The 20869-nt window shown below is 43.0% G+C and overlaps 14 non-coding genes across 14 annotated transcripts; all 14 read left to right on the plus strand.

The window, feature by feature from the left end:
* The first annotated feature begins 187 nt into the window (after positions 1-187).
* On the plus strand, positions 188-259 carry trnap-agg (transfer RNA proline (anticodon AGG)). The gene has a single exon. It is a non-coding gene; the product is annotated as a tRNA-Pro (tRNA).
* Positions 260-886: 627 nt separating this feature from the next.
* Positions 887-958, plus strand: trnap-ugg (transfer RNA proline (anticodon UGG)). The gene has a single exon. It is a non-coding gene; the product is annotated as a tRNA-Pro (tRNA).
* A 1181-nt stretch (positions 959-2139) lies between these two features.
* On the plus strand, positions 2140-2211 carry trnap-agg (transfer RNA proline (anticodon AGG)). The gene has a single exon. It is a non-coding gene; the product is annotated as a tRNA-Pro (tRNA).
* A 1120-nt stretch (positions 2212-3331) lies between these two features.
* On the plus strand, positions 3332-3403 carry trnap-agg (transfer RNA proline (anticodon AGG)). The gene has a single exon. It is a non-coding gene; the product is annotated as a tRNA-Pro (tRNA).
* A 1130-nt stretch (positions 3404-4533) lies between these two features.
* On the plus strand, positions 4534-4605 carry trnap-agg (transfer RNA proline (anticodon AGG)). The gene has a single exon. It is a non-coding gene; the product is annotated as a tRNA-Pro (tRNA).
* Positions 4606-5904: 1299 nt separating this feature from the next.
* Positions 5905-5976, plus strand: trnap-ugg (transfer RNA proline (anticodon UGG)). Its single transcript has one exon. It is a non-coding gene; the product is annotated as a tRNA-Pro (tRNA).
* A 3785-nt stretch (positions 5977-9761) lies between these two features.
* trnal-uag (transfer RNA leucine (anticodon UAG)) lies at positions 9762-9833 on the plus strand. The gene has a single exon. It is a non-coding gene; the product is annotated as a tRNA-Leu (tRNA).
* A 1766-nt stretch (positions 9834-11599) lies between these two features.
* trnap-ugg (transfer RNA proline (anticodon UGG)) lies at positions 11600-11671 on the plus strand. Its single transcript has one exon. It is a non-coding gene; the product is annotated as a tRNA-Pro (tRNA).
* A 1506-nt stretch (positions 11672-13177) lies between these two features.
* Positions 13178-13249, plus strand: trnap-ugg (transfer RNA proline (anticodon UGG)). The gene has a single exon. It is a non-coding gene; the product is annotated as a tRNA-Pro (tRNA).
* Positions 13250-14430: 1181 nt separating this feature from the next.
* trnap-agg (transfer RNA proline (anticodon AGG)) lies at positions 14431-14502 on the plus strand. Its single transcript has one exon. It is a non-coding gene; the product is annotated as a tRNA-Pro (tRNA).
* A 626-nt stretch (positions 14503-15128) lies between these two features.
* trnap-ugg (transfer RNA proline (anticodon UGG)) lies at positions 15129-15200 on the plus strand. The gene has a single exon. It is a non-coding gene; the product is annotated as a tRNA-Pro (tRNA).
* A 1745-nt stretch (positions 15201-16945) lies between these two features.
* trnap-ugg (transfer RNA proline (anticodon UGG)) lies at positions 16946-17017 on the plus strand. The gene has a single exon. It is a non-coding gene; the product is annotated as a tRNA-Pro (tRNA).
* Positions 17018-18523: 1506 nt separating this feature from the next.
* Positions 18524-18595, plus strand: trnap-ugg (transfer RNA proline (anticodon UGG)). The gene has a single exon. It is a non-coding gene; the product is annotated as a tRNA-Pro (tRNA).
* Positions 18596-19776: 1181 nt separating this feature from the next.
* Positions 19777-19848, plus strand: trnap-agg (transfer RNA proline (anticodon AGG)). Its single transcript has one exon. It is a non-coding gene; the product is annotated as a tRNA-Pro (tRNA).
* Positions 19849-20869: the final 1021 nt, after the last annotated feature.

A 20869-nucleotide genomic window follows, 5' to 3' on the forward strand; every position in this document is an offset into this window, starting at 1 on the left:
ATACTCTCTCAAAAGAGAGTTCAAATGCTCTCCTCAAGTTCATTGAGATGCATACAAGAAAAGAGATGGTAACACTTTCAATGTAGTGAGGTTGCCAATACACAAATTGGCCAATCTAAAGGTGAGTAAATTCTGTCTACAAATGGGATATTAGTTTACAAACTCTGCAATTCGTTTGTCTTTATATGGCTCGTTGGTCTAGGGGTATGATTCTCGCTTAGGGTGCGAGAGGTCCCGGGTTCAAATCCCGGACGAGCCCTTGACTGCGACATCTATTCCACTGATCCTTTTCAGGAAAACATTCTCCTATGAAAGTTGACAAGTATGAAAACAGGCTTACCATACCAAGCTTTATGAGGAATTGTGGGTTTGAGCACCAAAAACTTTGACAGAGTAATTGCATTTTTTCCTTGTGCAAACACAGGAAACTTTAGTTAGTACACGACACAAGATGCCAAGTATTGATATTTGCCGATTTGGGAAACCCGACTTTCAAAAGTCAAGAGCTGACTGTATCATAGTTTGCCTTCACTAGCCTTGGTCTAGGGGAATGATTCTCGCTTAGGGTGTGAGAGGTCTCCGGACGAGCCCTGAATGCTAAATTCAATGTCTATGAGAAGAGAGGATGTAACGCTTTCCACGTGTAACCACAAGACCAGATCCAAGTTTTGCTGTGAAAGTTGTTACTAGACGAGACAAGATTCCACTCACTCGTGTTTTGCTGATCTGGAAACCACAACCTTTCTCTGTCAATGGAGTATGTCCTCACATTAATGTTTTTGTCGGAAATTTACACAACATGAATTTCTCAGTTTGAGAATGACTGAAGTTCTTGTTCTTCATTTGGATAGTACGGCTGAACTCAATACAAAACCACCGGGCACGAGGCTCGTTGGTCTAGGGATATGATTCTCGCTTTGGGTGCGAGAGGTCCAGGGTTCAAATCCCGGACGAGCCCTTGACTGCAACATCTATTCCACAGACCCATTTTAGGAAGACTTTCACCTACGAAAGTCAACAAGTATAAAACCAGCCTTACTATAACAAGCTTTATGAGGAAATGTGGGTTTGAGCACCACGAAATTTGACAGAGTAATTGCATTTTTTCCATTCCAAGCATGGATGTGTTGCCGATCTGATACCTATGACTTTTAAAGGTCAATGCAGTATACTAAAATGCCATTGTAGAATACACTGAGGTGCAAACATTTAGCGAGAAGGTGTCACTTTCAATGAAGCAAACTATTTGCAGCAAAAGTGCTGACTGTATCATATTTTGCCTTCACTAGCTTCTTTCCATTGGCTTCTCAACAAATCTAGAACAGAATGTAAAACCCTGCTTCTTACATATAAAGCTCTAAAGGGTCAAGCTCCATCATATCTAAAAGACCTCATGGTACCATATCATCCCAATAGGCCACTTCAGTCTCAGAATGCAAGCCTACTGTTGGTCGAAGAAGGAGAGGAGGAAGGTTTGTTTGTAGGCAGAAAGAGAAAAGGAAAGCTAAGAACGTAGGACTGCATGTAGACGTGACGTGAAGAGGCGAGTGCAAGCAGGTTGGAACGGGTGGAGAAAAGTGTCAGGTGTGTTTTGCGATAAAAGAGTATCAGCGAGAATGAAAGCAAAGGTGTTCAAGACGGTGGTGAGACCAGCGATGTTTTTCGGCTTAGAGACAGTAACACTGTAGAAAAGACAGGAGGCAGAGCTGGAGGTAGCAGAGCTTAAGATGTTGAGGTTCTCATTGGGAGTGACGAGGATGGATAGGATCAGGCATGAGTACATCAGAGGGAAAGCTCATGTTAGATGTTTTGGAGATAAAGTCAGAGAGGCCAGACTGAGGTGGTTTGGACATGTTAAGAGGAGAGACTGTCAATATGTCGGTAGAAGGATGCTGAGGTTGGAGCTGCCAGGCAAGAGGTCTAGAGGAAGACCAAAGAGGAGATTTTTAGATATACTCTCTCAAAAGAGAGTTCAAATGCTCTCCTCAAGTTCATTGAGATGCATACAAGAAAAGAGATGGTAACACTTTCAATGTAGTGAGGTTGCCAATACACAAATTGGCCAATCTAAAGGTGAGTAAATTCTGTCTAAAAATGGGTTATTAGTTTACAAACTCTGCAATTCGCTTGTCTTTATATGGCTCGTTGGTCTAGGGGTATGATTCTCGCTTAGGGTGCGAGAGGTCCCAGGTTCAAATCCCGGACGAGCCCTTGACTGCGACATCTATTCCACTGACCCTTTTCAGGAAGACTTTCACCTACGAAAGTCGACATGTATAAAAACAGCCTTACTATACCAAGCTTTATGAGGAATTGTGGGTTTGAGCACCACAAAATTTGACTAAGTAAGGTCAATGCAGTATACTAAAATGCCATTGTAGAAACACTGAGGTGCAAACATTTAGCGAGAAGGTGTCACTTTCAATGAAGCAAACTATTTGCAGCAAAAGTGCGGACTGTATCATATTTTGCCTTCACTAGCTTCTTTCCATTGGCTTCTCAACAAATCTAGAACAGAATGTAAAACCCTGCTTCTTACATATAAAGCTCTAAAGGGTCAAGCTCCATCATATCTAAAAGATCTCATGGTACCATATCATCCCAATAGGCCACTTCAGTCTCAGAATGCAAGCCTACTGTTGGTCGAAGAAGGAGAGGAGGAAGGTTTGTTTGTAGACAGAGAGAGAAGAGGAAAGCTAAGAACGTAGGACTGACAGTAGACGTGACGTGAAGAGGCGAGTGCAAGCAGGTTGGAACGGGTGGAGAAAAGTGTCAGGTATATTTTGCGATAAAAGAGTATCAGCGAGAATGAAAGCAAAGGTGTTCAAGACAGTGGTGAGACCAGCGATGTTTTTCGGCTTAGAGACAGTGGCACTGTAGAAAAGACAGGAGGCAGAGCTGGAGGTAGCATAGCTTAAGATGTTGAGGTTCTCATTGGGAGTGACGAGGATGGATAGGATCAGGCATGAGTACATCAGAGGGACAGCTCATGTTAGATGTTTTGGAGATAAAGTCAGAGAGGCCAGATTGAGGTGGTTTGGACATGTTCAGAGGAGAGACTGTCAATATGTCGGTAGAAGGATGCTGAGGTTGGAGCTGCCAGGCAAGAGGTCTAGAGGAAGACAAAAGAGGAGCTTTTTGGACATACTCTCTCAAAAGAGAGTTCAAATGCTCTCCTCAAGTTCATTGAGATGCATACAAGAAAAGAGATGGTAACACTTTCAATGTAGTGAGGTTGCCAATACACAAATTGGCCAATCTAAAGGTGAGTAAATTCTGTCTACAAATGGGATATTAGTTTACAAACTCTGCAATTCGCTTGTCTATATGTGGCTCGTTGGTCTACGGGTATGATTCTCGCTTAGGGTGCGAGAGGTCCCGGGTTCAAATCCCGGACGAGCCCTTGACTGCGACATCTATTCCACAGATCTGTTCTCAGGAAAACTTTCACCTATGAAAGTCGACAAGTATGAAAACAGCCTTACCATAGCAAGCTTTATGAGGAATTGTGGGTTAGAGCACCACAAAATTTGACAGAGTAAGTAAGTAAGGTCAATGCAGTATACTAAAATGCCATTGTAGAATACACTGAGGTGCAAACATTTAGCGAGAAGGTGTCACTTTAAATGAAGCAAACTATTTGCAGCAAAAGTGCGGACTGTATCATATATTGCCTTCACTAGCTTCTTTCCATTGGCTTCTCAACAAATCTAGAACAGAATGTAAAACCCTGCTTCTTACATATAAAGCTCTAAAGGGTCAAGCTCCATCATATCTACAAGACCTCATGGTACCATATCATCCCAATAGGCCACTTCAGTCTCAGAATGCAAGCCTACTGTTGGTCGAAGAATGAGAGGAGGAAGGTTTGTTTGTAGACAGAGAGAGAAGAGGAAAGCTAAGAACGTAGGACTGACAGTAGACGTGACGTGAAGAGGCGAGTGCAAGCAGGTTGGAACGGGTGGAGACAAGTGTCAGGTGTGTTTTGCCATAAAAGAGTATCAGCGAGAATGAAAGCAAAGGTGTTCAAGACGGTGGTGAGACCAGCGATGTTTTTCGGCTTAGAGACAGTGGCACTGTAGAAAAGACAGGAGGCAGAGCTGGAGGTAGCAGAGCTTAAGATGTTGAGGTTCTCATTGGGAGTGACGAGGATGGATAGGATCAGGCATGAGTACATCAGAGGGACAGCTCATGTTAGATGTTTTGGAGATAAAGTCAGAGAGGCCAGATTGAGGTGGTTTGGACATGTTCAGAGGAGAGTCTGTCAATATGTCGGTAGAAGGATGCTGAGGTTGGAGCTGCCAGGCAAGAGGTCTAGAGGAAGACAAAAGAGGAGCTTTTTGGACATACTCTCTCAAAAGAGAGTTCAAATGCTCTCCTCAAGTTCATTGAGATGCATACAAGAAAAGAGATGGTAACACTTTCAATGTAGTGAGGTTGCCAATACACAAATTGGCCAATCTAAAGGTGAGTAAATTCTGTCTTCAAATGGGATATTAGTTTACAAACTCTGCAATTCGCTTGTCTTTATGTGGCTCGTTGGTCTAGGGGTATGATTCTAGCTTAGGGTGCGAGAGGTCCCAGGTTCAAATCCTGGACGAGCCCTTGACTGCGACATCTATTCCACAGATCTGTTCTCAGGAAAACTTTCACCTATGAAAGTTGACAAGTATGAAAACAGCCTTACCATAGCAAGCTTTATGAGGAATTGTGGGTTTGAGCACCACGAAATTTGACAGAGTAATTGCATGTTTTCCATTCCAAGCATGGATGTGATACCTATGACTTTTAAAGGTCAATGCAGTATACTAAAATGCCATTGTAGAATACACTGAGGTGCAAAAATTTAGCGAGAAGGTGTCAATTTCAATGAAGCAAACTATTTGCAGCAAAAGTGCTGACTGTATCATATTTTGCCTTCACTAGCTTCTTGCCATTGGCTTCTGTCGAAAAGACAGGAGGCAGAGCTGGAGGTAGCAGAGCTTAAGATGTTGAGGTTCTCATTGGGAGTGACGAGGATGGATAGGATCAGGCATGAGTACATCAGAGGGACAGCTCATGTTAGATGTTTTGGAGATAAAGTCAGAGAGGCTAGATTGAAGTGGTTTGGACTTATTCAGAGGAGAGATGGTGAAAACAGTATATCGGATAAAAGATGCTGAGGTTGGAGCTGCCAGGCAAGAGGTCTAGAGGAAGACCAAAAAGGAGATTTTTAGATATACTCTCTCAAAAGAGAGTTCAAATGCTCTCCTCAAGTTCATTGAGATGCATACAAGAAAAGAGATGGTAACACTTTCAATGTAGTGAGGTGAGTGCAAGCAGGTTGGAACGGTGGAGAAAAGGGTCAGGTGTGTTTTGCGATAAAAGATTATCAGCGAGAATGAAAGCAAAGGTGTTCAAGAAGGTGGTGAGACCAGCGATGTTTTTCGGCTTAGAGACAGTGGCACTGTAGAAAAGACAGGAGGCAGAGCTGGAGGTAGCAGAGCTTAAGATGTTGAGGTTCTCATTGGGAGTGACGAGGATGGATGGGATCAGGCATGAGTACATCAGAGGGACAGCTCATGTTAGATGTTTTGGAGATAAAGTCAGAGAGGCCAGATTGAGGTGGTTTGGACATGTTCAGAGCAGAGACTGTCAATATGTCGGTAGAAGGATGCTGAGGTTGGAGCTGCCAGGCAAGAGGTCTAGAGGAAGAACAAAGAGGAGCTTTTTGGACATACTCTCTCAAAAGAGAGTTCAAATGCTCTCCAGAAGTTCATTGAGATGCATACAAGAAAAGAGATGGTAACACTTTCAATGTAGTGAGGTTGCCAATACACAAATTGGCCAATCTAAAGGTGAGTAAATTCTGTCTACAAATGGGATATTAGTTTACAAACACTGCAATTCGCTTGTCTTTTATGTGGCTCGTTGGTCTAGGGGTATGATTCTCGCTTTGGGTGCGAGAGGTCCCGGGTTCAAATCCCGGACGAGCCCTTGACTGCGACATCTATTCCACAGATCTGTTCTCAGGAAAACTTTCACCTATGAAAGTCGACAAGTATGAAAACAGCCTTACCATAGCAAGCTTTATGAGGAATTGTGGGTTTGAGCACCACAAACTTTGACAGAGTAATTGCACTTTTTCCTTGTTCAAACACAGGAAACTTTAGTTAGTACACGACACAAGATGCCAAGTGTTGATGTTTTGCCGATTTGGAAAACCCGACTTTCAAAAGTCAAGAGCTGACTGTATCATATTTTGCCTTCACTAGCCTTGGTCTAGGGGAATGATTCTCGCTTAGGGTGTGAGAAGTCTCCGGACGAGCCCTGAATGCTAAATTCAATGTCTATGAGAAAAGAAGATGTAACGCTTTCCACGTGTAACCACAAGACCAGATGCAAGTGTTGCTGTGAAAGTTGTTACTAGAACGAGACAAGATTCCACTCACTCGTGTTTTGCTGATCTGGAAACCACAACCTTTCTCTGTCAATGGAGTATGTCCTCACATTAATGTTTTTGTCGGAAATTTACACAACATGAATTTCTCAGTTTGAGAATGACTGAAGTTCTTGTTCTTCATTTGGATAGTAGGGCTGAACTCATTACAAGCCCACTGGACGCGAGGCTCGTTGGTCTAGGGGTATGATTCTCGCTTTGGTTGCGAGAGGTCCAGGGATCAAATCCCGGACGAGCCCTTGACTGCGACATCTATTCCACACACCGTTTTTAGGAAGACTTTCACCTACGAAAGTCGACAAGTATAAAAACAGCCTTACAATACCAAGCTTTACGAGGAATTGTGGGTTTGAGCACCACGAAATTTGACAGAGTAATTGCATGTTTTCCATTCCAAGCATGGATGTGTTGCCGATCTGATACCTATGACTTTTAAAGGTCAATGCAGTATACTAAAATGCCATTGTAGAATACACTGAGGTGCAAAAATTTAGCGAGAAGGTGTCACTTTCAATGAAGCAAACTATTTTCAGCAAAAGTGCTGACTGTATCATATTTTGCCTTCACTAGCTTCTTTCCATTGGCTTCTCAACAAATCTAGAACAGAATGTAAAACCCTGCTTTTTACATATAAAGCTCTAAAGGGTCAAGCTCCATCATATCTAAAAGACCTCATGGTACCATATCATCCCAGTAGGCCACTTCAGTCTCAGAATGCAAGCCTACTGTTGGTCGAAGAAGGAGAGGAGGAAGGTTTGTTTGTAGGCAGAAAGAGAAAAGGAAAGCTAAGAACGTAGGACTGAATGTAGACGTGACGTGAAGAGGCGAGTGCAAGCAGGTTGGAACGGGTGGAGAAAAGTGTCAGGTGTGTTTTGCGATAAAAGAGTATCAGCGAGAATGAAAGCAAAGGTGTTCAAGACGGTGGTGAGACCAGCGATGTTTTTCGGCTTAGAGACAGTAACACTGTTGAAAAGACAGGAGGCAGAGCTGGAGGTAGCAGAGCTTAAGATGTTGAGGTTCTCATTGGGAGTGACGAGGATGGATAGGATCAGGCATGAGTACATCAGAGGGACAGCTCATGTTAGATGTTTTGGAGATAAAGTCAGAGAGGCCAGATTGAGGTGGTTTGGACATGTTCAGAGGAGAGACTGTCAATATGTCGGTAGAAGGATGCTGAGGTTGGAGCTGCCAGGCAAGAGGTCTAGAGGAAGACCAAAGAGGAGATTTTTGGATATACTCTCTCAAAAGAGAGTTCAAATACTCTCCTCATGTTCATTGAGATGCATACAAGAAAAGAGATGGTAACACTTTCAATGTAGTGAGGTTGCCAAAACACAAATTGGCCAATCTAAAGGTGAGTAAATTCTGTAAATTCATATTTTGCCTTCACTAGCCTTGGTCTAGGGGAATGATTCTCGCTTAGGGTGTGAGAAGTCTCCGGACGAGCCCTGAATGCTAAATTCAATGTCTATGAGAAGAGAAGATGTAACGCTTTCCACGTGTAACCACAAGACCAGATGCAAGTGTTGCTGTGAAAGTTGTTACTAGAACGAGACAAGATTCCACTCACTCGTGTTTTGCTGATCTGGAAACCACAACCTTTCTCTGTCAATGGAGTATGTCCTCACATTAATGTTTTTGTCGGAAATTTACAAAACATGAATTTCTCAGTTTGAGAATGACTGAAGTTCTTGTTCTTCATTTGGATAGTAGGGCTGAACTCATTACAAGCCCACTGGACGCGAGGCTCGTTGGTCTAGGGGTATGATTCTCGCTTTGGGTGCTAGAGGTCCCGGGTTCATATCCCGGACGAGCCCTTGACTGCGACATCTATTCCACAGACCTTTTTTAGGAAGACTTTCACCTACGAAAGTCGACAAGTATAAAAACAGCTTTACTATACCAAGCTTTATGAGGAATTGTGGGTTTGAGCACCACGAAATTTGACAGAGTAATTGCATGTTTTCCATTCCAAGCATGGATGTGTTGCCGATCTGATACCTATGACTTTTAAAGGTCAATGCAGTATACTAAAATGCCATTGTAGAATACACTGAGGTGCAAACATTTAGCGAGAAGGTGTCACTTTCAATGAAGCAAACTATTTGCAGCAAAAGTGCGGACTGTATCATATTTTGCCTTCACTAGCTTCTTTCCATTGGCTTCTCAACAAATCTAGAACAGAATGTAAAACCCTGCTTCTTACATATAAAGCTCTAAAGGGTCAAGCTCCATCATATCTAAAAGACCTCATGGTACCATATCATCCCAATAGGCCACTTCAGTCTCAGAATGCAAGCCTACTGTTGGTCGAAGAAGGAGAAGAGGAAGGTTTGTTTGTAGGCAGAGAGAGAAGAGGAAAGCTAAGAACGTACGACTGACAGTAGACGTGACGTGAAGAGGCGAGTGCAAGCAGGTTGGAACGGGTGGAGACAAGTGTCAGGTTTGTTTTGCCATAAAAGAGTATCAGCGAGAATGAAAGCAAAGGTGTTCAAGACGGTGGTGAGACCAGCGATGTTTTTCGGCTTAGAGACAGTGGCACTGTAGAAAAGACAGGAGGCAGAGCTGGAGGTAGCAGAGCTTAAGATGTTGAGGTTCTCATTGGGAGTGACGAGGATGGATGGGATCAGGCATGAGTACATCAGAGGGACAGCTCATGTTAGATGTTTTGGAGATAAAGTCAGAGAGGCCAGATTGAGGTGGTTTGGACATGTTCAGAGGAGAGACTGTCAATATGTCGGTAGAAGGATGCTGAGGTTGGAGCTGCCAGGCAAGAGGTCTAGAGGAAGACCAAAGAGGAGATTTTTGGATATACTCTCTCAAAAGAGAGTTCAAATACTCTCCTCATGTTCATTGAGATGCATACAAGAAAAGAGATGGTAACACTTTCAATGTAGTGAGGTTGCCAAAACACAAATTGGCCAATCTAAAGGTGAGTAAATTCTGTAAATTCATATTTTGCCTTCACTAGCCTTGGTCTAGGGGAATGATTCTCGCTTAGGGTGTGAGAAGTCTCCGGACGAGCCCTGAATGCTAAATTCAATGTCCATGAGAAGAGAAGATGTAACGCTTTCCACGTGTAACCACAAGACCAGATGCAAGTTTTGCTGTGAAAGTTGTTACTAGACGAGACAAGATTCCACTCACTCGTGTTTTGCTGATCTGGAAACCACAACCTTTCTCTGTCAATGGAGTATGTCCTCACATTAATGTTTTTGTCGGAATTTTACAAAACATGAATTTCTCAGTTTGAGAATGACTGAAGTTCTTGTTCTTCATTTGGATAGTAGGGCTGAACTCAATACAAAACCACCGGACACGAGGCTCGTTGGTCTAGGGGTATGATTCTCGCTTTAGGTGCGAGAAGTCCCGGGTTCAAATCCCGGACGAGCCCTTGACTGCGACATCTATTCCACAGACCCTTTTTAGGAAGACTTTCACCTACGAAAGTCGACAAGTATAAAAACAGCCTTACTATACCTAGCTTTATGAGGAATTGTGGGTTTGAGCACCACAAAATTTGACAGAGTAACTGCCTTTTTTCCATTCCAAGCATGGATGTGTTGCCGATCTGATACCTATGACTTTTAAAGGTCAATGCAGTATACTAAAATGCCATTGTAGAATATACTGAGGTGCAAACATTTAGCGAGAAGGTGTCACTTTCAATGAAGCAAACTATTTGCAGCAAAAGTGCGGACTGTATCATATTTTGCCTTCACTAGCTTCTTTCCATTGGCTTCTCAACAAATCTAGAACAGAATGTAAAACCCTGCTTCTTACATTTAAAGCTCTAAAGGGTCAAGCTCCATCATATCTAAAAGACCTCATGGTACCATATCATCCAAATAGGCCACTTCAGTCTCAGAATGCAAGCCTACTGTTGGTCGAAGAAGGAGAGGAGGAAGGTTTGTTTGTAGACAGAGAGAGAAGAGGAAAGCTAAGAACGTAGGACTGACAGTAGACGTGACGTGAAGAGGCGAGTGCAAGCAGGTTGGAACGGGTGGAGAAAAGTGTCAGGTGTGTTTTGCGATAAAAGAGTATCAGCGAGAATGAAAGCAAAGGTGTTCAAGACGGTGGTGAGACCAGCGATGTTTTTCGGCTTAGAGACAGTGGCACTGTAGAAAAGACAGGAGGCAGAGCTGGAGGTAGCATAGCTTAAGATGTTGAGGTTCTCATTGGGAGTGACGAGGATGGATAGGATCAGGCATTAGTACATCAGAGGGACAGCTCATGTTAGATGTTTTGGAGATAAAGTCAGAGAGGCCAGATTGAGGTGGTTTGGACATGTTCAGAGGAGAGACTGTCAATATGTCGGTAGAAGGATGCTGAGGTTGGAGCTGCCAGGCAAGAGGTCTAGAGGAAGACTAAAGAGGAGCTTTTTGGACATACTCTCTCAAAAGAGAGTTCAAATGCTCTCCTCAAGTTCATTGAGATGCATACGAGAAAAGAGATGGTAACACTTTCAATGTAGTGAGGTTGCCAATACACAAATTGGCCAATCTAAAGGTGACCCTTGACTGGTGAGCCCTTGACTGCGACATCTATTCCACTGACCCTTTTCAGGAAAACTTTCTCCTATGAAAGTTGACAAGTATGAAAACAGGCTTTCCATACCAAGCTTTATGAGGAATTGTGGGTTTGAGCAACAAAAATTTTGACAGAGTAATTGCATTTTTTTCCTTGTGCAAACCCAGGAAACTTTAGTTAGTACACGACACAAGATGCCAAGTATTGATGTTTTGCCGATTTGGAAAACCCGACTTTCAAAAGTCAAGAGCTGACTGTATCATATTTTGCCTTCACTAGCCTTGGTCCAGGGGAATGATTCTCGCTTAGGGTGTGAGAGGTGTCCGGACGAGCCCTGAATGCTAAATTAAATGTCTATGAGAAGAGAGGATGTAACGCTTTCCACGTGTAACCACAAGACCAGATGCAAGTTTTGCTGTGAAAGTTGTTACTAGACGAGACAAGATTCCACTCACTCGTGTTTTGCTCATCTGGAAACCACAACCTTTCTCTGTCAATGGAGTATGTCCTCACATTAATGTTTTTGTCGGAAATTTACACAACATGAATTTCTCAGTTTGAGAATGACTGAAGTTCTTGTTCTTCATTTGGATAGTAGGGCTGAACTCAATACAAAACCACCGGACACGAGGCTCGTTGGTCTAGGGGTATGATTCTCGCTTTGGGTGCCAGAGGTTCCGGGTTCAAATCCCGGACGAGCCCTTGACTGCGACATCTATTCCACAGACCCTTTTTAGGAAGACTTTCACCTACGAAAGTCGACAAGTATAAAAACAGCCTTACTATACCTAGCTTTATGAGGAATTGTGGGTTTGAGCACCACAAAATTTGACAGAGTAATTGCATTTTTTCCATTCCAAGCATGGATGTGTTGCCGATCTGATACCTATGACTTTTAAAGGTCAATGCAGTATACTAAAATGCCATTGTAGAATACACTGAGGTGCAAACATTTAGCGAGAAGGTGTCACTTTCAATGAAGTAAACTATTTGCAGCAAAAGTGCGGACTGTATCATATTTTGCCTTCACTAGCTTCTTTCCATTGGCTTCTCAACAAATCTAGAACAGAATGTAAAACCCTGCTTCTTACATATAAAGCTCTAAAGGGTCAAGCTCCATCATATCTAAAAGACCTCATGGTACCATATCATGCCAATAGGCCACTTCAGTCTCAGAATGCAAGCCTACTGTTGGTCGAAGAAGGAGAAGAGGAAGGTTTGTTTGTAGGCAGAGAGAGAAGAGGAAAGCTAAGAACGTAGGACTGACAGTAGACGTGACGTGAAGAGGCGAGTGCAAGCAGGTTGGAACGGGTGGAGAAAAGTGTCAGGTGTGTTTTGCGATAAAAGAGTATCAGCGAGAATGACAGAAAAGGTGTTCAAGAAGGTGGTGAGACCAGCGATGTTTTTCGGTTTAGAGACAGTGGCACTGTAGAAAAAGACAGGAGGCAGAGCTGGAGGTAGCAGAGCTTAAGATGTTGAGGTTCTCATTGGGAGTGACGAGGATGGATGGGATCAGGCATGAGTACATCAGAGGGACAGCTCATGTTAGATGTTTTGGAGATAAAGTCAGAGAGGCCAGATTGAGGTGGTTTGGACATGTTCAGAGGAGAGACTGTCAATATGTCGGTAGAAGGATGCTGAGGTTGGAGCTGCCAGGCAAGAGGTCTAGAGGAAGACCAAAGAGGAGATTTTTGGATATACTCCCTCAAAAGAGAGTTCAAATGCTCTCCTCAAGTTCATTGAGATGCATACAAGAAAAGAGATGGTAACACTTTCAATGTAGTGAGGTTGCCAAAACACAAATTGGCCAATCTAAAGGTGAGTAAATTCTGTAAATTCATATTTTGCCTTCACTAGCCTTGGTCTAGGGGAATGATTCTCGCTTAGGGTGTGAGAGGTCTCCGGACGAGCCCTGAATGCTAAATTCAATGTCTATGAGAAGAGAGGATGTAACGCTTTCCACGTGTAACCACTAGACCAGATGCAAGTTTTGCTGTGAAAGTTGTTACTAGACGAGACAAGATTCCACTCACTCGTGTTTTGCTCATCTGGAAACCACAACCTTTCTCTGTCAATGGAGTATGTCCTCACATTAATGTTTTTGTCGGAAATTTACACAACATGAATTTCTCAGTTTGAGAATGACTGAAGTTCTTGTTCTTCATTTGGATAGTACGGCTGAACTCAATACAAAGCCACCGGACACGAGGCTCGTTGGTCTAGGGGTATGATTCTCGCTTTGGGTGCGAGAGGTCCCGGGTTCAAATCCCGGACGAGCCCTTGACTGCGACATCTTTTCCACAGATCTATTCTTAGGAAAACTTTCACCTATGAAAGTCGACAAGTATGAAAACAGCCTTACCATACCAAGCTTTATGAGGAATTGTGGGTTTGAGAACCACAAAATTTGACAGAGTAATTGCATTTTTTCCATTCCAAGCATGGATGTGTTGCCGATCTGATACCTATGACTTTTAAAGGTCAATGCAGTATACTAAAATGCCATTGTGAATTACAATGAGGTGCAAACATTTAGCGATAAGGTGTCACTTTCAATGAAGGAAACTATTTGCAGCAAAAGTGCGGACTGTATCATATTTTGCCTTCACTAGCTTCTTTCCATTGTTTTCTCAACAAATCTCGAACAGAATGTAAAACCCTGCTTCTTACATATAAAGCTCTAAAGGGTCAAGCTCCATCATATCTAAAAGACCTCATGGTACCATATCATCCCAATAGGCCACTTCAGTCTCAGAATGCAAGCCTACTGTTGGTCGAAGAAGGAGAGGAGGAAGGTTTGTTTGTAGACAGAGAGAGAAGAGGAAAGCTAAGAACGTAGGACTGACAGTAGACGTGACGTGAAGAGGCGAGTGCAAGCAGGTTGGAACGGGTGGAGAAAAGGGTCAGGTGTGTTTTGCGATAAAAGAGTATCAGCAAGAATGAAAGCAAAGGTGTTCAAGACGGTGGTGAGACCAGCGATGTTTTTCGGCTTAGAGACAGTGGCACTGTAGAAAAGACAGGAGGCAGAGCTGGAGGTAGCATAGCTTAAGATGTTGAGGTTCTTATTGGGAGTGACGAGGATGGATAGGATCAGGCATGAGTACATCAGAGGGACAGCTCATGTTAGATGTTTTGGAGATAAAGTCAGAGAGGCCAGATTGAGATGGTTTGGACATGTTCAGAGGAGAGACTGTCAATATGTCGGTAGAAGGATGCTGAGGTTGGAGCTGCGAGGCAAGAGGTCTAGAGGAAGAACTAAGAGGAGATTTTTGGATATACTCTCTCAAAGAGAGTTCAAATGCTCTCCTCAAGTTCATTGAGATGCATACAAGAAAAGAGATGGTAACACTTTCAATGTAGTGAGGTTGCCAATACACAAATTGGCCAATCTAAAGGTGAGTAAATTCTGTCTACAAATGGGATATTAGTTTACAAACTCTGCAATTCGCTTGTCTTTATGTGGCTCGTTGGTCTAGGGGTATGATTCTCGCTTAGGGTGCGAGAGGTCCCGGGTTCAAATCCCGGACGAGCCCTTGACTGCGACATCTATTCCACAGATCTATTCTCATGAAAACTTTCACCTATGAAAGTCGACAAGTATGAAAACAGCCTTACCATAGCAAGCTTTATGAGGAATTGTGGGTTTGAGCACCACAAACTTTGACAGAGTAATTGCATTTTTTCCTTGTGCAAACACAGGAAACTTTAGTTAGTACACGACACAAGATGCCAAGTATTGATGTTTTGCCGATTTGGAAAACCCGACTTTCAAAAGTCAAGAGCTGACTGTATCAAATGTCTTCACTAGCCTTGGTCTAGGGGAATGATTCTCGCTTAGGGTGTGAGAGGTCTCCGGACGAGCCCTGAATGCTAAATTCAATGTCTATGAGAAGAGAGGATGTAACGCTTTCCACGTGTAACCACAAGACCAGATGCAAGTTTTTCTGTGAAAGTTGTTACTAGACGAGACAAGATTCCACTCACTCGTGTTTTGCTGATCTGGAAACCACAACCTTTCTCTGTCAATGGAGTATGTCCTCACATTAATGTTTTTGTCGGAAATTTACACAACATGAATTTCTCAGTTTGAGAATGACTGAAGTTCTTGTTCTTCATTTGGATAGTACGGCTGAACTCAATACAAAACCACCGGACACGAGGCTCGTTGGTCTAGGGGTATGATTCTCGCTTTGGGTGCGAGAGGTCCAGGGATCAAATCCCGGACGAGCCCTTGACTGCGACATCTATTCCACAGACCCTTTTTAGGAAGACTTTCACCTACGAAAGTCGACAAGTATAAAAACAGCCTTACTATACCAAGCTTTATGAGGAATTGTGGGTTTGAGCACCACGAAATTTGACAGAGTAATTGCATGTTTTCCATTCAAAGCATGGATGTGTTGCCGATCTGATACCTATGACTTTTAAAGGTCAATGCAGTATACTAAAATGCCATTGTAGAATACACTGAGGTGCAAACATTTAGCGAGAAGGTGTCACTTTCAATGAAGCAAACTATTTGCAGCAAAAGTGCTGACTGTATCATATTTTGCCTTCACTAGCTTCTTGCCATTGGCTTCTCAACAAATCTAGAACAGAATGCAAAACCCTGCTTCTTACATATAAAGCTCTAAAGGGTCAAGCTCCTTCATATCTAAAAGACCTCATGGTACCATATCATCCCAATAGGCCACTTCAGTCTCAGAATGCAAGCCTACTGTTGGTCGAAGAAGGAGAGGAGGAAGATTTGTTTGTAGACAGAGAGAGAAGAGGAAAGCTAAGAACGTAGGAATGACAGTAGACGTGACGTGAAGAGGCGAGTGCAAGCAGGTTGGAACGGGTGGAGAAATGTGTCATGTATATTTTGCGATAAAAGAGTATCAGCGAGAATGAAAGCAAAGGTGTTCAAGACGGTGGTGAGACCAGCGATGTTTTTCGGCTTAGAGACAGTGGCACTGTAGAAAAGACAGGAGGCAGAGCTGGAGGTAGCATAGCTTAAGATGTTGAGGTTCTCATTGGGAGTGACGAGGATGGATAGGATCAGGCATGAGTACATCAGAGGGACAGCTCATGTTAGATGTTTTGGAGATAAAGTCAGAGAGGCCAGATTGAGGTGGTTTGGACATGTTCAGAGGAGAGACTGTCAATATGTCGGTAGAAGGATGCTGAGGTTGGAGCTGCCAGGCAAGAGGTCTAGAGGAAGACTAAAGAGGAGCTTTTTGGACATACTCTCTCAAAAGAGAGTTCAAATGCTCTCCTCAAGTTCATTGAGATGCATACGAGAAAAGAGATGGTAACACTTTCAATGTAGTGAGGTTGCCAATACACAAATTGGCCAATCTAAAGGTGACCCTTGACTGGTGAGCCCTTGACTGCGACATCTATTCCACTGACCCTTTTCAGGAAAACTTTCTCCTATGAAAGTTGACAAGTATGAAAACAGGCTTTCCATACCAATCTTTATGAGGAATTGTGGGTTTGAGCACCAAAAATTTTGACAGAGTAATTGCATTTTTTTCCTTGTGCAAACACAGGAAACTTTAGTTAGTACACGACACAAGATGCCAAGTATTGATGTTTTGCCGATTTGGAAAACCCGACTTTCAAAAGTCAAGAGCTGACTGTATCATATTTTGCCTTCACTAGCCTTGGTCTAGGGGAATGATTCTCGCTTAGGGTGTGAGAGGTCTCCGGACGAGCCCTGAATGCTAAATTAAATGTCTATGAGAAGAGAGGATGTAACGCTTTCCACGTGTAACCACAAGACCAGATGCAAGTTTTGCTGTGAAAGTTGTTACTAGACGAGACAAGATTCCACTCACTCATGTTTTGCTCATCTGGAAACCACAACCTTTCTCTGTCAATGGAGTATGTCCTCACATACACAACATGAATTTCTCAGTTTGAGAATGACTGAAGTTCTTGTTCTTCATTTGGATAGTAGGGCTGAACTCAATACAAAACCACCGGACACGAGGCTCGTTGGTCTAGGGGTATGATTCTCGCTTTGGGTGCGAGAGGTCCCGGGTTCAAATCCCGGACGAGCCCTTGACTGCGACATCTATTCCACAGACCCTTTTTAGGAAGACTTTCACCTACGAAAGTCGACAAGTATAAAAACAGCCTTACTATACCTAGCTTTATGAGGAATTGTGGGTTTGAGCACCACAAAATTTGACAGAGTAATTGCATTTTTTCCATTCCAAGCATGGATGTGTTGCCGATCTGATACCTATGACTTTTAAAGGTCAATGCAGTATACTAAAATGCCATTGTAGAATACACTGAGGTGCAAACATTTAGCGAGAAGGTGTCACTTTCAATGAAGCAAACTATTTGCAGCAAAAGTGCGGACTGTATCATATTTTGCCTTCACTAGCTTCTTTCCATTGGCTTCTCAACAAATCTAGAACAGAATGTAAAACCCTGCTTCTTACATATAAAGCTCTAAAGGGTCAAGCTCCATCATATCTAAAAGACCTCATGGTACCATATCATGCCAATAGGCCACTTCAGTCTCAGAATGCAAGCCTACTGTTGGTCGAAGAAGGAGAAGAGGAAGGTTTGTTTGTAGGCAGAGAGAGAAGAGGAAAGCTAAGAACGTAGGACTGACAGTAGACGTGACGTGAAGAGGCGAGTGCAAGCAGGTTGGAACGGGTGGAGAAAAGTGTCAGGTGTGTTTTGCGATAAAAGAGTATCAGCGAGAATGACAGAAAAGGTGTTCAAGAAGGTGGTGAGACCAGCGATGTTTTTCGGTTTAGAGACAGTGGCACTGTAGAAAAAGACAGGAGGCAGAGCTGGAGGTAGCATAGCTTAAGATGTTGAGGTTCTCATTGGGAGTGACGAGGATGGATGGGATCAGGCATGAGTACATCAGAGGGACAGCTCATGTTAGATGTTTTGGAGATAAAGTCAGAGAGGCCAGATTGAGGTGGTTTGGACATGTTCAGAGGAGAGACTGTCAATATGTCGGTAGAAGGATGCTGAGGTTGGAGCTGCCAGGCAAGAGGTCTAGAGGAAGACCAAAGAGGAGATTTTTGGATATACTCCCTCAAAAGAGAGTTCAAATGCTCTCCTCAAGTTCATTGAGATGCATACAAGAAAAGAGATGGTAACACTTTCAATGTAGTGAGGTTGCCAAAACACAAATTGGCCAATCTAAAGGTGAGTAAATTCTGTAAATTCATATTTTGCCTTCACTAGCCTTGGTCTAGGGGAATGATTCTCGCTTAGGGTGTGAGAGGTCTCCGGACGAGCCCTGAATGCTAAATTCAATGTCTATGAGAAGAGAGGATGTAACGCTTTCCACGTGTAACCACAAGACCAGATGCAAGTTTTGCTGTGAAAGTTGTTACTAGACGAGACAAGAGTCCACTCACTCGTGTTTTGCTCATCTGGAAACCACAACCTTTCTCTGTCAATGGAGTATGTCCTCACATTAATGTTTTTGTCGGAAATTTACACAACATGAATTTCTCAGTTTGAGAATGACTGAAGTTCTTGTTCTTCATTTGGATAGTACGGCTGAACTCAATACAAAGCCACCGGACACGAGGCTCGTTGGTCTAGGGGTATGATTCTCGCTTTGGGTGCGAGAGGTCCCGGGTTCAAATCCCGGACGAGCCCTTGACTGCGACATCTTTTCCACAGATCTATTCTTAGGAAAACTTTCACCTATGAAAGTCGACAAGTATGAAAACAGCCTTACCATACCAAGCTTTATGAGGAATTGTGGGTTTGAGAACCACAAAATTTGACAGAGTAATTGCATTTTTTCCATTCCAAGCATGGATGTGTTGCCGATCTGATACCTATGACTTTTAAAGGTCAATGCAGTATACTAAAATGCCATTGTGAATTACAATGAGGTGCAAACATTTAGCGATAAGGTGTCACTTTCAATGAAGGAAACTATTTGCAGCAAAAGTGCGGACTGTATCATATTTTGCCTTCACTAGCTTCTTTCCATTGTTTTCTCAACAAATCTCGAACAGAATGTAAAACCCTGCTTCTTACATATAAAGCTCTAAAGGGTCAAGCTCCATCATATCTAAAAGACCTCATGGTACCATATCATCCCAATAGGCCACTTCAGTCTCAGAATGCAAGCCTACTGTTGGTCGAAGAAGGAGAGGAGGAAGGTTTGTTTGTAGACAGAGAGAGAAGAGGAAAGCTAAGAACGTAGGACTGACAGTAGACGTGACGTGAAGAGGCGAGTGCAAGCACGTTGGAACGGGTGGAGAAAAGGGTCAGGTGTGTTTTGCGATAAAAGAGTATCAGCGAGAATGAAAGCAAAGGTGTTCAAGACGGTGGTGAGACCAGCGATGTTTTTCGGCTTAGAGACAGTGGCACTGTAGAAAAGACAGGAGGCAGAGCTGGAGGTAGCATAGCTTAAGATGTTGAGGTTCTTATTGGGAGTGACGAGGATGGATAGGATCAGGCATGAGTACATCAGAGGGACAGCTCATGTTAGATGTTTTGGAGATAAAGTCAGAGAGGCCAGATTGAGATGGTTTGGACATGTTCAGAGGAGAGACTGTCAATATGTCGGTAGAAGGATGCTGAGGTTGGAGCTGCGAGGCAAGAGGTCTAGAGGAAGAACTAAGAGGAGATTTTTGGATATACTCTCTCAAAGAGAGTTCAAATGCTCTCCTCAAGTTCATTGAGATGCATACAAGAAAAGAGATGGTAACACTTTCAATGTAGTGAGGTTGCCAATACACAAATTGGCCAATCTAAAGGTGAGTAAATTCTGTCTACAAATGGGATATTAGTTTACAAACTCTGCAATTCGCTTGTCTTTATGTGGCTCGTTGGTCTAGGGGTATGATTCTCGCTTAGGGTGCGAGAGGTCCCGGGTTCAAATCCCGGACGAGCCCTTGACTGCGACATCTATTCCACAGATCTATTCTCATGAAAACTTTCACCTATGAAAGTCGACAAGTATGAAAACAGCCTTACCATAGCAAGCTTTATGAGGAATTGTGGGTTTGAGCACCACAAACTTTGACAGAGTAATTGCATTTTTTCCTTGTGCAAACACAGGAAACTTTAGTTAGTACACGACACAAGATGCCAAGTATTGATGTTTTGCCGATTTGGAAAACCCGACTTTCAAAAGTCAAGAGCTGACTGTATCAAATGTCTTCACTAGCCTTGGTCTAGGGGTATGATTCTCGCTTTGGGTGCGAGAGGTCCAGGGATCAAATCCCGGACGAGCCCTTGACTGCGACATCTATTCCACAGACCCTTTTTAGGAAGACTTTCACCTACGAAAGTCGACAAGTATAAAAACAGCCTTACTATACCAAGCTTTATGAGGAATTGTGGGTTTGAGCACCACGAAATTTGACAGAGTAATTGCATGTTTTCCATTCAAAGCATGGATGTGTTGCCGATCTGATACCTATGACTTTTAAAGGTCAATGCAGTATACTAAAATGCCATTGTAGAATACACTGAGGTGCAAACATTTAGCGAGAAGGTGTCACTTTCAATGAAGCAAACTATTTGCAGCAAAAGTGCTGACTGTATCATATTTTGCCTTCACTAGCTTCTTGCCATTGGCTTCTCAACAAATCTAGAACAGAATGCAAAACCCTGCTTCTTACATATAAAGCTCTAAAGGGTCAAGCTCCATCATATCTAAAAGACCTCATGGTACCATATCATCCCAATAGGCCACTTCAGTCTCAGAATGCAAGCCTACTGTTGGTCGAAGAAGGAGAGGAGGAAGATTTGTTTGTAGACAGAGAGAGAAGAGGAAAGCTAAGAACGTAGGACTGACAGTAGACGTGACGTGAAGAGGCGAGTGCAAGCTGGTTGGAACGGGTGGAGAAATGTGTCATGTATATTTTGCGATAAAAGAGTATCAGCGAGAATGAAAGCAAAGGTGTTCAA

The sequence above is a fragment of the Channa argus genome, chromosome 4, assembly GCF_033026475.1.
Source record: "Channa argus isolate prfri chromosome 4, Channa argus male v1.0, whole genome shotgun sequence".
Taxonomy (NCBI): domain Eukaryota; kingdom Metazoa; phylum Chordata; class Actinopteri; order Anabantiformes; family Channidae; genus Channa; species Channa argus.